General features: G+C 35.4%; 1 protein-coding gene across 1 annotated transcript in view; it reads right to left on the reverse strand.

Annotated features, from left to right (window-relative positions):
• Hel89B (histone acetyltransferase 1) overlaps positions 1-16,047 on the reverse strand; it is an 863,997-nt gene that overhangs the window by 479,238 nt on the left and 368,712 nt on the right. The window lies entirely within an intron of this gene.

Genomic DNA, 16,047 nt, shown 5'->3' on the forward strand with positions numbered 1-16,047 from the left:
AACTTGATCATTTTCAATCTCTTATGGTAATTTATTACCTAATTGTATCTTTGTTTTTATGTCTTTATATAAACTTTGTATAAAATGTACTAAATGAAAAATATCCTTCATTTACACTATACTCCATAGTTTTTCTATGTATTTTATCAAAAGCATTCTCCTAATCTATTAAGGCCAAACGAGTCTCCAAATTCAATTCTCATGATTTTTTTAATAATTTGTTTTAAAACATAAATATTGTCTATACTTGGTCTTCCATGTCTGAAACCATTTTGTTCTTCTGCAAGTAGACTGCAATATTTCTCAATCTTTTATTCAAAATGTTATTATATATTTTGTAACCTGTATTTAATAAACCTATACAATTTCCATAGTCATCTCGATCTCCTTTCTTAAATATAATTTGAGCTTTTAAGTAAACAGCCCAGCTGACAAATTCTTATTGCAAGGGAATAAAAACAGGACAGCCCAAATGATGGATAATGAAACAGAATTGGAAAAAAGGACTATGAACTGGATACGGATCGGAACAGTAAACATAAAAGGCACCAATCCCAAGATTGAAAAAATACAAAAAGCCCTAACAGAAATGAAAATAGAAATAGTAGTAATTTCAGAAACAAAGAAAAAAACTTCAGAACTATAGTTTAATATACAGTGGAGTACCCAACAAAAAACGAGCAGCTGCAGGTATAGCCATCATGATCAGCACTAAATGGAAAAATTAAATTGAATCACATAACTGGATCTCTGAAAGAATAATAACAGCTAGACTTAAATTAAATAAGAAATTTATTACAATCATAGGAATATATGCACCAGAAGGAAAAAAATCCGAAACAGAAGAATTCTATAAAAACCTCCAAAACGTAATTCAGAACACAAATAAACAAGATTACTTAATCATTCCAGGCAATTTCAATGCTAGAAATGGATTGAATACATTTCAAGATTTAATAGGTAATCAAGGAGAAAACACAATAAATAACAAAGGAAGAGAACTCAGGGAATTTGTGGCCTATAATAGTTTGAAACTCGCCAACAGCTTCTTTAAACATAAAGAAAAACATAAATATATTTATTATTGTTATTATTTATTATTATTCGTGACACCTCCAAGGAGTCCGTAGACTCATCGCTGGAGGACACCAACTGTACAAATCTCCGTCTTTCACCACTACAATCATCTACATCTACTGCCCACCACCACAACTAGTATTTTTTGTTTTTTGTTTGTAAATCGTGTGCATTCTGAAGGGCCAATTTGTCTGTATGCGGAATGAAAAATATGAGATTCCGGGGGGAGAGGGGGGGGTAACCCTGTTACCTCCGTATGAGATCAGCTAACTCACCTTCGATTGAAAAAGTCCATATAAAGATTCCTCCTGTCACGAAGAGAGGCCTTTTCCAATCAAAGTGCACAATGTACCGTTGTTCTTCCAGTTCCACTATGGAGGCACTTAATAATACATGGGAAGCCAGTGAAGATAAAAGCATCATTGATTATAAAATAGTGGGAAAAACTAAAGGTGGTAAGAAATTGCAGAGTATGCAATATTGACTCAGACCATTATTTATTAATCAGTACTATTAAGATCCTAAATCAGAGAAATAGAAACAACACAAGAACACAAAAACTGGAGTAATTTAAGATAGAACTGTTAGAGCAAGATAGTATTTGAGAACTATATCAAAGAAGACTTACAAATCATAGAAAGAAAATAAATGAGGATATAGATACAGAAAATGAATGGCATAACATTAAACAAATAGTAAAACAAGCAGCAGATGAAGCCATAGGAACAAAACTGCGAAGAAAAAGGAAAGGCCTCAGAACCTGGAATCCAGAAATACAATCTATAATAAGAAAGAAAAAAAGAAACGTATAAATCTTAAATGGTTAAACAACAGAACCATAGGAAATGAAATAGAATATAAAAGAATCACAGCAATAACAAGAAGAGAAACCAGGAAAATCAGAAGACAAGACTGGGAAAAATTTGTATCAAGATTAGAGCATGACATAAATGGACTTCAACTAAAGAGCTATATTGAATTTATTCCATCTTCTCCTGTAGTTTTCTATCTTTTAGTTTTTTTCAATATTTTCTTAAGACCATTTAACTTATTGGTTCTTCATTTGTTTCTTATCTTATTACTTGTTTTATTTCAATTTGATTATTACTGTTTAGAAGCCGGTTGTAGTGATTGGTCCATTCTTTTGTGGAGGGCCTTCTAATTGTAGAATATCCTTTGTTTCTTGAGTCATTTTGCATTTATGTCATGCTCTAATCTCGATACAAATTTTTTCTAGTCTTGTCTTCTGATTTTATTGGTTTCTCTTCTTGTTATTGCTCTGTTTCTTTTATATTATATTCCAATTCCTATGGTTCTGTCGTTTAACCATTTAAGGTACATTTCTTTTTTTCTTTCTTATTAAAGATTCTATTTCTGGATTTCAGGTTCTGAGCCCTTTCCTTTATCTTCGCAGTTTTGTCAAAAACATTTTTTTCTGCAGCAATAGTCAAAAAAATTCAAATATTCAGCAATTCAACATATTCAAAAAAAGGAAACAGAAAGGTTGTGGAAACTATAGAGGAATATCCTTATTAAATAGATGCTATAAAATATAGCTAGATATAATTAAGAGTAAATTAAAACCATGGGCCAAGGAAATTATTAGAGAAGAACAATGCAGCTTTAGGAAAGGAAGCTCCTGCACAGATCCCATATTTACACTCAAACAAATTATAGAAAAAAGAATAGAATTAAATCTGCAAACATATATGGTCTTTCTAGATTATGAGAAAGCATATGATCACAATCAACAGAACAAAATCAATATACTGTATGAATTGAAAGCCCCAACTCAAACCACAAAAGCAATAGCAAATATAATGGCAGAAAGCTATATTAAAATTAATAATGAAACAAAATGAAAATTAAAACCAATAGAGGACTCACATTCAAGAAAGTGAATTATCACCAATACTCTTCAATATATATATATATATATCATCATCATCATCATCAAATTCCTGCCATGTACCCTCAAGGGGTGTACAGGATATGACAGTACTACATGAAAAATTTACATCATTACTAACTTCCATTCTACAATTTTCCTCCAAATCAGTCTGTTACTTGTCAAGACTCCAACATTATCAGATCTTATATTTCTATCGTCTAACGCACTTTGTACCATATCAATCCACCTATATCTTGGTTGTCCTCTGGGTCGTTTTCCTGCAAACCTGGCAGAGAACACTTGTTCTGCTAATCTTTCCTCTCCCATTCTATTTAAGTGACCATACCACCTGAGATTAGCTCTGCTAATGCATTCCTGGATGCTGACAATGTCAAGTTCTTTCCTAATATCCTCATTTTTAATATGATATTGCCATTGATGCCATCTGTTCACGCCTCTAATCTTTCTCAGGACTCTCAATATCTGCGGTCTCTAGTCTTTGGTCAAGTGTTTTACTTCTGACCCAGCTCTCAGATCCATAAGTTAAAACTGGTTTGAACACTGTCTTGTATACAGCTAATTTAGTGTTCCGACTAATTTCTCTCTTATTCCATATGAATTTATTCAATTGACTTCCCACTATACCAGCTTTGCTGATTCTGTTGTCTATTTCTATATTTAATTTACCATCTTCAGTAAAAACGTGCCTAAGTAACTGAAATGTTTTACTTGTTCCACAGGTTCTACATTCACAACACAGTTGACATTTTCAACGATTCTGCCTATTTTCATTGCCTTTGTCTTTTTATTGCTGACCTTCATACCATATCTATTACAACAGCTATTCAATTTAGTCAGAGAATCTTGCAGACTTTTAGCGGATTTATTTAGAAGTATAACATCATCCGCATAAAGCAAAGAGCTGACATTAACATCTCCAATTCTGATATCAGGTTTAATACCACTTTCCTTCATAATGTGATCCATATAGATAATGAATAACAGAGGGGATAATGTACATCCTTGTCTCATACCAGATTTAACATTAAACCATCTTCCTGTACTTCCTTCAATTCTAACTGCTGACTCACAACTCAAATAAAGACTAAGTATTGCTTGATATAATGCCCCATTGACACCATATAACTGTAGCGTATTGAATAGCTTCTCTCTTGGCACCTTGTCATATGCCTTTTCCAAATCGACAAAACTTAAATACAGATCTTTGTTATATTCCCATGCTTTCTCAACTATTTGTCGTAAAGTGAAGATCTGATCCTGACAACCTCTATTTGGCCTGAATCCAGCTTGTTCTTCACCAAGCTTTTTTTTCCACAATTCTTCTCAACCGTTTCTCAAGTATACTTGCATAGATCTTGCCAGGAACACTCAGTAGGGAAATACCTCTGCAATTCTCACATTCAGTTTTATTTCCCTTTTTATATATGGGTACTAGGAGAGCTCTACTCCAATCATCGGGAATTCGTCCCTCAGTCCAGGCTTTCTGAACTATGCAGTGCAGCCACTGTAAGACTTTTAAAGGAATGCGGAGAACCGACCAGGGCTTCTGACCTAATGTCCAATCCTCACCTTCTCGTGGGGATTGGACAATAGACAAGATAAGAAATAAGAAAACAGTTATCCATAATTAACATAACAGAAGACATCAAAAACTACAGAAAAAACTGGGAAAACCACGTGGAAAGAATGAATGAGGACAGATGGCCAAATATTGCCTGGAAATACATGGGTGGTCTGAAAAGTTCTCGGCTTATCAATGGAAATATGAATTTATAATTTCAAAATTATTCTTATTTTTCAACATAATCTCCCTTAAGACTAATACATTTATTCTAGCTATGCTCCAGTGACATTATCCCATCCTTGTAGTGGTTCTCTGTAAGATCTGCAAAATACTCCTCTACAGCTGCAATCACCTCTTGATTCGAAAAAAAAAAAAAAATGCTGACAGTGAAGAAGAGTTTTAGTTTTTGGAAGAGATAGAAGTCAGAGGGAGCCAAATCTGGGGAATAGTGTAGATGTTCCAACAATGCATAGTGCAGATCCCTTAATTTTCCCATTGCCAAAACACCTTTGTGGACAGGTGCATTGTCCTGATGAAAGATGATTTTTTTCTTCTGCAAACCGGGTCATTTCTCAAAAATTTTTTCATCTAGTCTGGTTAAAAGATCGGAATAATATTCCTCGGTTATTGTTTAATCCTTTTCAAGATAATTAATAAACAAAATGACTTTAGCATCCCAAAACACCGACGCCATGACCTTTTCTTTGGAGCTGAAGAACCGGCTTCTGTCCACTGTTTTGACTGCTGTTTGGATTCTGGTATGTACTGGTAAATCCAAGTCTCATCCATAGTAATAAATCAACACACAAATCAGTTTTATTCTTGTTAAAACACTCCAAGCACTGTTCAGAGATTTTCATGCGAGTGCGTTTTTGACCTGTTGTGAGCAAGAATGACACCCATCTTGCACAAAGCTTTTTCATTTGCAATACTTGATGCAAAATATATCTTACACATTCTTTTGAAATGCCTATAATCTCAGCAATTTCACACACTTTGACTCGCCAGTCATTGCTGTGATGTAAACAACTGGTGCTTTTCCAGTCAATTCTATGTAAAGTGTTCAGAGCATGATCAGAAAGGTCAGCTTCACGATCATGCTCTGAACACTTTACATAGAACTGACTGGAAAAGCACCAGTTGTTTACATCACATTTGCATTCATAAATGCTGCCTTAAATTTGCATTCATACCAAAACATGGTATGAATGCAAATTTAAGGCAGCCTGTGAGATTCTTATCAACCACTCCAATCTGAACAATAGTGATAGTCTAAAAATCCCAAGCATATGGAAGGCACATATTCTACCCACAGAACCTTTCTCCCTAAGAGTTAACTATAAACAAGACTAGATAATCCAGAATCCTATATCTAATATAACAGTTGTAATGTTAAAAATAGGACATCGTTGTTACTGTAAGAAACCTATCTATAAGAAGGAATGTTTCTCTCATGTTATCTTAAACAGAATTTAGCTTTGATGTAGTTTCTAAATAATTAATTAATTAATTTGTAATTTTATCTGTATTTTTTTTTCATTTTTTTTTTTTCACTAGAGGTCGTGCCAGTAGAATAACCGGTGATCAAATTATTGTTTCTTTAACTTACTGTGTGAAATGTAATTCAGCTTGTCCTTGTATAATTGTATATACCTCAGATGATGACTTAATATGAAGGTCAAAATGTTGGAAAATTAAAATAGTTATTTATAACACAGTTGTAAAGGCCATAATTTCTAAAATGAAGGAAGAATTCAAGAATGGATGGATAAGAATATGATACTCGATGAAGGCATCATGGTTTGGTGAAGGGTTAGTCATGCCTTGGAAATTTACGAACTTTTTATAATACAGGGACATCTGAGTTAGATAAAGGGAGATGACTGCACAATGATTCTGCTGGAATTTTGAAGGCATTTAACAGAATACAACACGGAATTCTTATGCAAATTAGAATAAACGGGGGATGGATATGACACGGTTATGTGAATAAGAGGGTGGTTGCTGGACAGATATGAAAAAGTGAAATATGGAAATGTCTCCTGCTTTCATCTGGAGCAGAGTCCAAGCAAAAGTAGGTGACTAGTGGTGGGCTGCATAGTTCAGCGCTAGGACTACTACTGTTTAATTCGTACATAAAAGATATAGAAATAAACCTGAAAGGAAATATTCAGTTGTTTGCTGATGATGCAAAATCTGTAGAGTTAATCAAGGCAATGTGGAGAGCTTGCAGGACAATTTAAATAGGCTGTCAGTATGGGCAAAAGTTAAAGAAGAACAAACTAACAAGTAGAGATAAAGAAGTTTTATATAAGGCCTTGATATGTCCATATCTGAATTACTGTGCTCAGGCCTGGTCACCTAGGTAACTTGGGAATAAGGAATTGGTGAGAGGATTCAGAGGCAAGCAACCTAGATGGTGACCAGTCTATGGAACATTCCTTATCAAAATAGATTGAGGATATGGGTATGTGAACTGTAAAAGCTAGTTGATAAGCAAAAAAGAGGGGATATCATAGAAACATTTAAATTACTTTAAGGATTTTATTGGATTGATATAGGAGAAGTGATTTGGCACTTGGCCAAATCACTTCTCCTATATCAATCCGTTATTTCAAGTTATTTCAACTCAAATTCCAAGGATGACCTCTTGATTTCATCCGAAATCAAGAGGTCATCCTTGGAATTTGAGTAAAAGTATGGTTAGTAGGGCCAATGCAGACTATATTTTTCACCTAGAAAGTTGTGAATGAACAGAATGGGAAGATATAGATGTAATTGCTTGTTAATATATTTGGTTTTCTGTTGTTTTAATAATTCCAACTGCTTTGTTCTACTTCTTACATTCCATGTGACCACATAAAATGTCTGATATACCTAATCTTTTACCTTTATCCTTTCCTGGTTGTAATTCTTTATTTCTGTCTGATGACTTTCCAGTTGAAGCATTTAAACTATCAAGATTTCCACTTGGTAAGGTAACCAGACTTACGCAAAACTCCTAACTTGAACAACCAGGGTATCTCTTTTAGTCTGGCATCTACCTCTTGACCTGTTCAGCTGGGGAGGCTGCTATCAATAGCTAAGCTACCACTGGCATAGCATTTGTGATCATTGGTACATGCAAGCCTCCTTACCACTTCAAGGTGGAGATACCAACTTGTTATCAAGTCAGTGTTGCAAAAAGTCATAATTTACAATTATGAATTTGTAATCTGATATATGTAATAATTTCAGTTGTCTTTCTTGTCCTGAATTTTTACTGTACAATGATACCTGCCTCTTCTTTGGTGTATAAGATGTTCTCATTAGCTAAAGACAGAATATCAGCTGTCAACTTCTGCTTGCTGTATAAGTGACAACTGCATGTCTGGTTAGGAGGTTCACAAGACTGACAGCTAGACATCTGCATCAGCAACCAAGTAAGTAAAACTCTCTCTCTCTCTCTCTCACACACACACACACACACACACACACACGAGTAGACCAAAAGATTTTTTCCAGAAAGTACGTATAAGACTTCATGGTCAGAATATGCAACAGCAGTCAAATGAAATTTAAAGTTAAAGTAAATGCTATAGATGACATATTCATAGTTTAGTCTAATTAAATGGACAGTACTAACCAAATGAGATACTCAATAAGAATTCTATTTCAGTCTTCAAAGATAAAAGAATTATTTTTTAGCATTTGTTTATGAAGACAAACAGAAACTCCTTCCGAAAAACAACTGGAATAGTTAAACTGAACTGTAAAGTACAACAAATGAAGAACAGTTGAATTTTCCTGGTACATTCATTTGTAACAGGAACTGGGTTTGTACTTAGGAAATACTATTATCAATCTCTGACTAAATTGTTCAGGTCCATACAAGGAAATCTTATCTTATGTTGAAAGTTTTTCCACTTGGTTTTACTATAAATTAAAGATGCCAAAAAATTTTATTCTTGGTTTAATCCTTTATTCAAGTGTAAGTAAACAAAATTTGTGACTGAAGTAACTTCATGACTAGGCAACTTGTATATAGAGGCTAATGAATTCAAATCACTTGCCTTGGTATTCCATAATGCAAAGCACATATCCTTACAAACATGTATAATGCTAACTATTATGGGAAGGGTCACTACCCAGACTGGTTTCGACCTTTATTGAGGTCTCATCAGTGGGAGCCACACCCAGAAGTGATACCAAGGTTGAAGTAATGCAGAAGTCACATTTCCATATCAAAGTAGCCAAAAGGGGTCACACCTTATTACCAAAATACTCTGGATTAGAGAGATATAGAGAGATGTTGACAGTTCTTCCATTTGATTATGTTACAAATTAAAGATGTCAAGAAATTATATTCTTGGTTTATTCCTTTATCCAAGTGTAAGCAAACAAAGTTTGTGCATGAAGTAACTTCATGACTGGGCAACTCGTATATAGAGGGTAATGACTTCACATCACTTGCCTTAGTATCCAATAATACAAAGCACATATCACTGATGGCCATGACTGTTATTGTGAATGTCAACTGAAAGCAGAATGTGTGGAAAGAGAAATAGAACTGCTAAGAAGGGAGCTTGGAAAAATGAAGACTGAGTTGAGGAGAGAAAATAAAGATATTAAGAGGCTGGCTGATATGAGAAGTATGAGAGTACATGTAAGAGAAAGGGTCAGAGAGCAAGGGAGAGAGAATCAGAGAGATAGAGGAAAAGAGGAAATTGCAAAAAAGTAGAGATAATGCAGAAACAAGGGAGAGAGGGAGAGATTGGGATAATAGTCAAGGATGAATGAATCTGTTTGGAGTGTCATGTATGGAGATTCAACGATGTGGAGTGTGCAAATGACAGAGGAGTGCTTTCCTGGTGGAATTATAGAGAGTATGACAATGGCAATGAAGAGGAGTGCAAATGACAGAGGAGTGCTTTCCTGGTGGAATTATAGAGAGTATGACAATGGCAATGAAGAGGAGTGCAAATGTAGAAGAGATGATAGTAATGGTTGCGAAGAATGACTTGAGAGTGGTGTGAATAACGTGATTTGAGTTTGATGTTATGGATAGTGCAGCAGAAATGTGTCTAAGGGAAGAGTGGGTATGTAGCCCAGTATGATAATAAAGAGTAGAGGTGAAGAGCAGTGATAAAGAATGAAATGATAGTGAGAATGTATAGAAAAAGAGGTCTCAAATATGTCGATGTGTAGTGTAGGTTTGAGGACAGTAGACCGCTGTAAGAGATGCAAGAGATGGATTACATTTGAATGTAGAAGGGTGCTGGCATTTGGACAGACTTATTTTCTGGGCAAGTGTGTCCGAGAAGGGAAACCAGAATTGAATGGAAAGTAACAGGGATGACACCATGTGTGCATAGTGGCTGGCAAATGAAAAGGTGTATACTGTTCCAGGGCCAAGTGAAGTATGACAGGAGTAATAATGTCCATAAGAATACTGGCAATGCATTGGTTTTTCTATATATTAATACTAGGAGCAATAGGAATAAAGGAAACAAGTTTGTGGCATTGACTAAATTTCTCCAAAGGTTACTGGCATCAGTGAAACTTGATTAACAGGAGGATGTTCTAGCAGGCATTTGCACTAATAAAAATTGAAGCATATAGCATATTTTAGCAAGATGGGAAGGTAAATATGATAAGAGATGAACTGTGCTGTCTCCAAGTGGAGAATCACATTGGAAATAACACTGATAGCTTTGTGAATATATGGTGTGTGAGAGAGATGTTTATACGACAAGATGTTTATTAAGTGGGATTTTAGTACGGACCAGAGAATAATAATGAGCAGGAAATGTTTAGATAAATTAGTTTGGCAAGTGTGAAGCAAGTGATGGTGATGAAGGACTTCAACTATAGTGATATAAACTGGGCGGCATGTTGTGGGGGAACATGAAGCTCAAGAGGGTTGGATTTGGTCATAGCATCAGAGCATCTGATTAAATGAGATGTCATATTGTCTCCATTTGCTGGTGACCATGTAGTCCTGACTTGAAGAATGAATAAGCATGAGGAAATACCCAAACTGAAGAAACTTATGTGGAATTATAAGGCATGCAATTATCATAGACTTAGAAACCAGCCTGCAGCAGTACAATGGATGAAAGAATTTGAAGTAAGATCAGTGATTAGTGCATGACAGATACTTAAGAAAAAATCACTGACAGCAATGGTAAATTGTATACCTTTTGTGATGAAGAAGATAAAGCAATTTCGAATCAAACTGATGTGGATGACTATAGAAATAAAAGAGGAATTGCAGATCAAAAAGAGATTATGGATGACATAAAGAGAGAGAGAGAGGTGGAGAACAGTTGCATGACAAATATAAGGCTCGGGCTAGGAAAGTGACGAGTATTCTAAGGGATGAAAAATTAGAATATGAGAGGACACTGGAACTGCAATGCAAGTAGAATCCCAAGTTTTTTTATTTATTTTTATTTATTTATTATTATTTTTTTAACTATGTGGTGAGTAGGAGGGAAAATGGAAGTGGATGAGGATGGAAATTGGATGACCATTGCAGATAATATAGTTGAGGTTTAATGATCACTTTATTAGTTTTCCATCCTGGTACAGCAAGCTTTATTCTTAGAAGGATATCATCATCAGTCAATTTCTTGACTGATGATTATATCCTTCTAAGAATAATATCCTTCTATTACTGAAGGCCTCTCTCAAAGGCCTCCATTCAATTCTGTCTTGAGCTTTTCTATGTCACTGAATTCCATCTGTCTCATTAATATGATTCTCACACTGTCTCTTTGGTCTTCCTATAGATCTCTTTCCATCTTCGGGAAACCATTCTGATATCGACTTTGTCTGTCCATTCTTGAGTGTTACTGCTTATAATATGACCTGACCATTTGGATCTATTGTAATTAATGTATTTCACCCTAGTCTGGGCTTTCAATCTAGAATAGTAATAATAAGTAATGATCATTCCATTTTTCTCTGGGTAATCCTCAACTTGTTGGTCAGTATTTTAGTCAAGATCTATATTTCACTTCCATATGACATGACCAGAAGTATTCGACGGAATACTTCTGGTCATGGCATATGGAAGTGAATATATTTTTTAAGTCAGATCAGGATATTTACTTTGAGTGCTTCATAGTGTTTTACAAAAGTTATCCAACGAAGTTGAATTTATGTATAATTTCTTTCAATCCCGCTACTGTTACTATATCAAACTTCCTTGTGTTCCATTGGTAATGGCTCTTTGTTGATCAGAAGGAGAAAATCAGAGGAGAGTAAGCTGTCCACAATGAAATGTAGTGAGCAACTAGTGAGAAAGTTGACGATCCAGCTGCAGAGTGGGGAAGACAAACCATAGAATGGAAGTTAGGTGAGTAAGGTCCCTGTGTCAAACCCGATCAAATGCCTTTGAAATGTCAAGGGCAACCACGTGAGTTTTCCCAAATTTCTCCATGGCTTGAGTCCATAGGTGGGTAGTGAAAACAAGAAGATCAGCTGTAGATCATAAGTGGTGGAATCCATACTGCTGGTCACTGATTAGCTGGTATGTCTCTAGATGTTTCAATAGTTGTTGATGGCCTTCTCCATAATTTTTGAGAGAATAGATGTGAGAGCCATTGGACAGTAGTTAATTGGTTGACTTTTATCACATTTCTTTGGGATATGCTGGATGTGGATGTTGTCGAGTAGATGCCCATTGAAAAGGATAGATTGAAGAGGTGATATAGGACAGGTTAGGTCTCGGGCACAGTTTTTTAACAGAACAGGTGAGAAACCATCAGGACCAGATGCCTTGTTTCTGTTCAGGTTGTTAAAGATTCTTCATATTTCTTTTTGTAGGAAGACTATGGGAGCCATGAGGGGAGCTGTTCTGTGGAGTGGGGAGAACTTTGCCTAGGTCATCAATGCAGGAACTGGAAAAGAAGAGCGATGTAAGTTGGTCTTGTCTTTTAGTGAGGTAATCACAGTACCACCTGAATGTGAAAATGGTGGAAATCTGGATAAACAGAAGTTGCACCCAATAGCCTCCACAAGGGATCAGAAGAAGCAACTGTCATTTGGGCAGGATGCGAGTTTGAAGCATTTGGCCCTTTTAAAGTCTGACTTGGACTTGGTTATGATTCTTTTACAACTGCTGCAGACTGCAACAGTTGTAAAAGTAAAAGTTGTAAAAGGTGTAAAAGACAGTCAGACCATGGGAAGGAGGAATAGAAGTTGTCGAGGTCTTTCCAGTTGGCACCTTTCTAGCGCCAAATGCCATGAGACTGTGAAGTGGTGGGTGTAAATTGTTCTGCACCAAAAGAGACTCGTATGAGGTTGTGGTCCAAGTTTCCAAGAGGAGAACTGACAACCACAGTATACCTAGAAGGGGAACTTGTTAGGAAGAGGTCAAGTGTATTGGAAAATTGGAGGGTGGCGTTGTCTGGTATTCAGGTGGGAAGACTGATGATCTGAGATATGTCATTGCTGATGGCTAACACCTCAGCATCCATTATTTGATTGGTGAAACTGGAAAAGGGGAGCCAATATGAGCTGGTCATTGAAGTCCCCCAAGAAAGATGACCTCAATATCACTCATTAAATGAACAATCTTATTAGCTTTCGAGACTCGAGTACCATCCACATTCCATAAAGTTATTCTTTCAGATTCATTCTTTCTTTCTTTTGCTTGTGGTATAATGATAAAATCCTTTTGGATTGCCTTTAGCTTGCATGTTCATTACCCTGAGTTCTAGGCAACAATTCAAGAATGCTGCTGGTCAGTAATGTTGATCACAAAAGGAAAAACAAATGATTTTTTGTAGTTCAATAAAGGGCTTATTGTGGATGCCCATTTGGCTGGAGCCATGATTCTGAAAATAGCAGAGCTGACTGGTTTCTCAAAAGGTGAGTTATTTTGGGTGTTTAATCAGTGAAAAAATAGCTCACATTGCTTGTTTAAGAGGCATAACTGTGGTAATGAACCAGTATCTAAGGAATGAAATAGTTGTCATCAGAGAAGGCTTATATGGATGAAAAGAACTTTCTGCAGCAAATGACTGAAGCATTTAATGGAGGCTTTTTCACGACCCATATCTCATTAAACTATAATGCGGGAAATTGAATAGTATTGGTACTGGCAGTTGTATGACTTTATGAAAACTACAGATTTCTGCACCAAACCAGAAAGTTCATCTACAGTGGCATCATGAAAATCGTGACTGGACACAACTCAAGGTTGTAGAGGTGGTGTCCTGATGTGAGGTATTTTCTGTTGGTATGGAATGGGTCCCCTGATATTGCTGAATATCTGAAGATTGTTGCTGATCAAGTCCATCCTGCAAGGTTGACTTTTTTATCCAGCAGGTGATGGTTAATTCATGGATGATAATGCTACTGTCCATAATGCAAGAATTATTCAGCAGTGGTTCAACGAGTAACATCCACCATCATCTCTGGCCACCACAAAGTCCAAATCTGAACCACATTAGAATGTATGAGACATGTTAGGAAAAACAAATCAGGGAGCAAAAGTCCTCTTCTGTCAAATATGACCCAATATAAGGACTGTCTAGTGAATAGTTGGTATGTTGTAGACATAAATGAAATCCAACACATTGTGGAATTTATGCCAAACCACATATACTGTACTTCAGGCTAAAGCAGGTCCAACGGTATTAAATAAAAGTTTCTAACTCAGTGGCTGGTATATGTAGAAGATGCTAAGAAAAATTATGGTAAAGAAACTGGAAGAACAAGCTCGATTAAGTCCAAACAGGGATTGCCAGGATTAGACAAACGACTGCAAAATCACAGGAATATAAGATGAATCTGTATTGTAAATAACATGAAGATTTAAAGAGAAAATCTGTTAAAATCATTACAATTATATGGAGTAAACTGGATGTTACAGCATGACTTTACACAGACTAATGGACAACCTTTAGAAGGCTGAAAGTCAACAGCTAAAATTGAAATAGGTACTGAAATTATGATCTGATATAAAATCAAGGGTAAGATAATGGTGCACCCTATATTATTCATTACCTGTGAAGGAAATGGATCACACTATGAAGGAAAGTTGAATTAAATCTTACATCAAAATTAGAAATATGTAACTTAGCTCTTTACTTTATGCAGATGATGTTATACTTCTAAATATGTATAATATAAATTTGAATTCTAGATTCTAAATAAAGAATATGTGCTATAACTATGTGTGACATGAAATAAACAAATACGAGATGTTAAACCATGGAAATAGGTTAGAACATGAAAAACATCAACTGCATGTTTGAATGAAGAACCTAGAACAAGTTAAATACTAATGCATTTAGATTCAATTTTTAGCAAACTCTAACAGTTAAGGATATTTTTATCTAATAAGAAAAAAAAGGTATATAATGGTAAACCAAAAAAATAAAAATAATATAACTGATCAAAACTGGTTATTACAGATAAGACTTCTGATATTCACATACATACATAAAAATTGGAGAGTAAGCAGAGGGCAGAACCTTACTAAAAATGAAGATATTAGAAAGAAACTTGCCAAAATTAGAAGTCAAGAATGTGTGAGCAGAGTTAATATAAAGTGGAAATAGTATGGTAGTTTCCACAAATGGAGCAGAAAGGCAAGCAAAACACAAGTTTACTGCCACAATTTTTTATAAATTAAATATGCCAAGAAATTATATTCTTAGTTTCATCCAGCAAAGTTTGTGTGTGAAGTAGTTGTGAAGATATTCAAGCACAAAATTTGTTTGCTTATACTTGGATAAAGGATGAAACTAAGAATATAATTTCTTGGCATATTTAATTTATTATTATGCAAAGAACCTTCTCCTCACTCCTCTTTATACAGTTTACAGTGATGGCCTCTTGTTTTATCCTCCTCTCCCATTCTATGAAAAATCTCTTCCATGTCAACCTAATAACAACCCTTGATTAGCGTATACATCTCAATGATATCTCCTGCCTCATCATACTATTCACAAGGCTTTGCAATTTATTTATTTCTTCTCTGGGCGGTTTCTAACATATTTTCATAACCATGGAAACCAAGTGACCAAATCTGTGCATAAAAATCCACAGGAGGCCTGATTATGGGTTTATACATGGCATCATAACCTCTTTATTTCTGCATGACAGGGTGTGCCACATTATTGCTACTATCTGATGTGACGTCATCACAACTTGTGCAATATGGCCCCTAAATTTCAGGTCCTTGTCTGCCATCACTCCAAGATTTTTCATTTCCTCTACCTCCTTTAAAGTTTCCCCACTAAGTGTATAATTTGCATCCCATCATTGCTTACTGAATTTCAAACCCTCACACTTTGCAAAACTGAACTGATAATTCCACTCACCTGCCCATTCATGCAATCTATTCAAGTCCTCCTGTAAGGCCATAATATCTGCTTGACTCTGCATTGCTCTCCCCAATTTTGCACTATTTGCATATCACTAATTAAACTCATCCCAATATTATTAATATACAAACTGAACAACAATGGTCAAAAAACTGACTTCTGTGGCACAA

This window comes from Typopeltis vanoorti, chromosome 15 (assembly GCF_054136105.1).
Source record: "Typopeltis vanoorti isolate ZY-2024b chromosome 15, IOZ_Tvanoo_1.0, whole genome shotgun sequence".
NCBI classification, from domain to species: domain Eukaryota; kingdom Metazoa; phylum Arthropoda; class Arachnida; order Uropygi; family Thelyphonidae; genus Typopeltis; species Typopeltis vanoorti.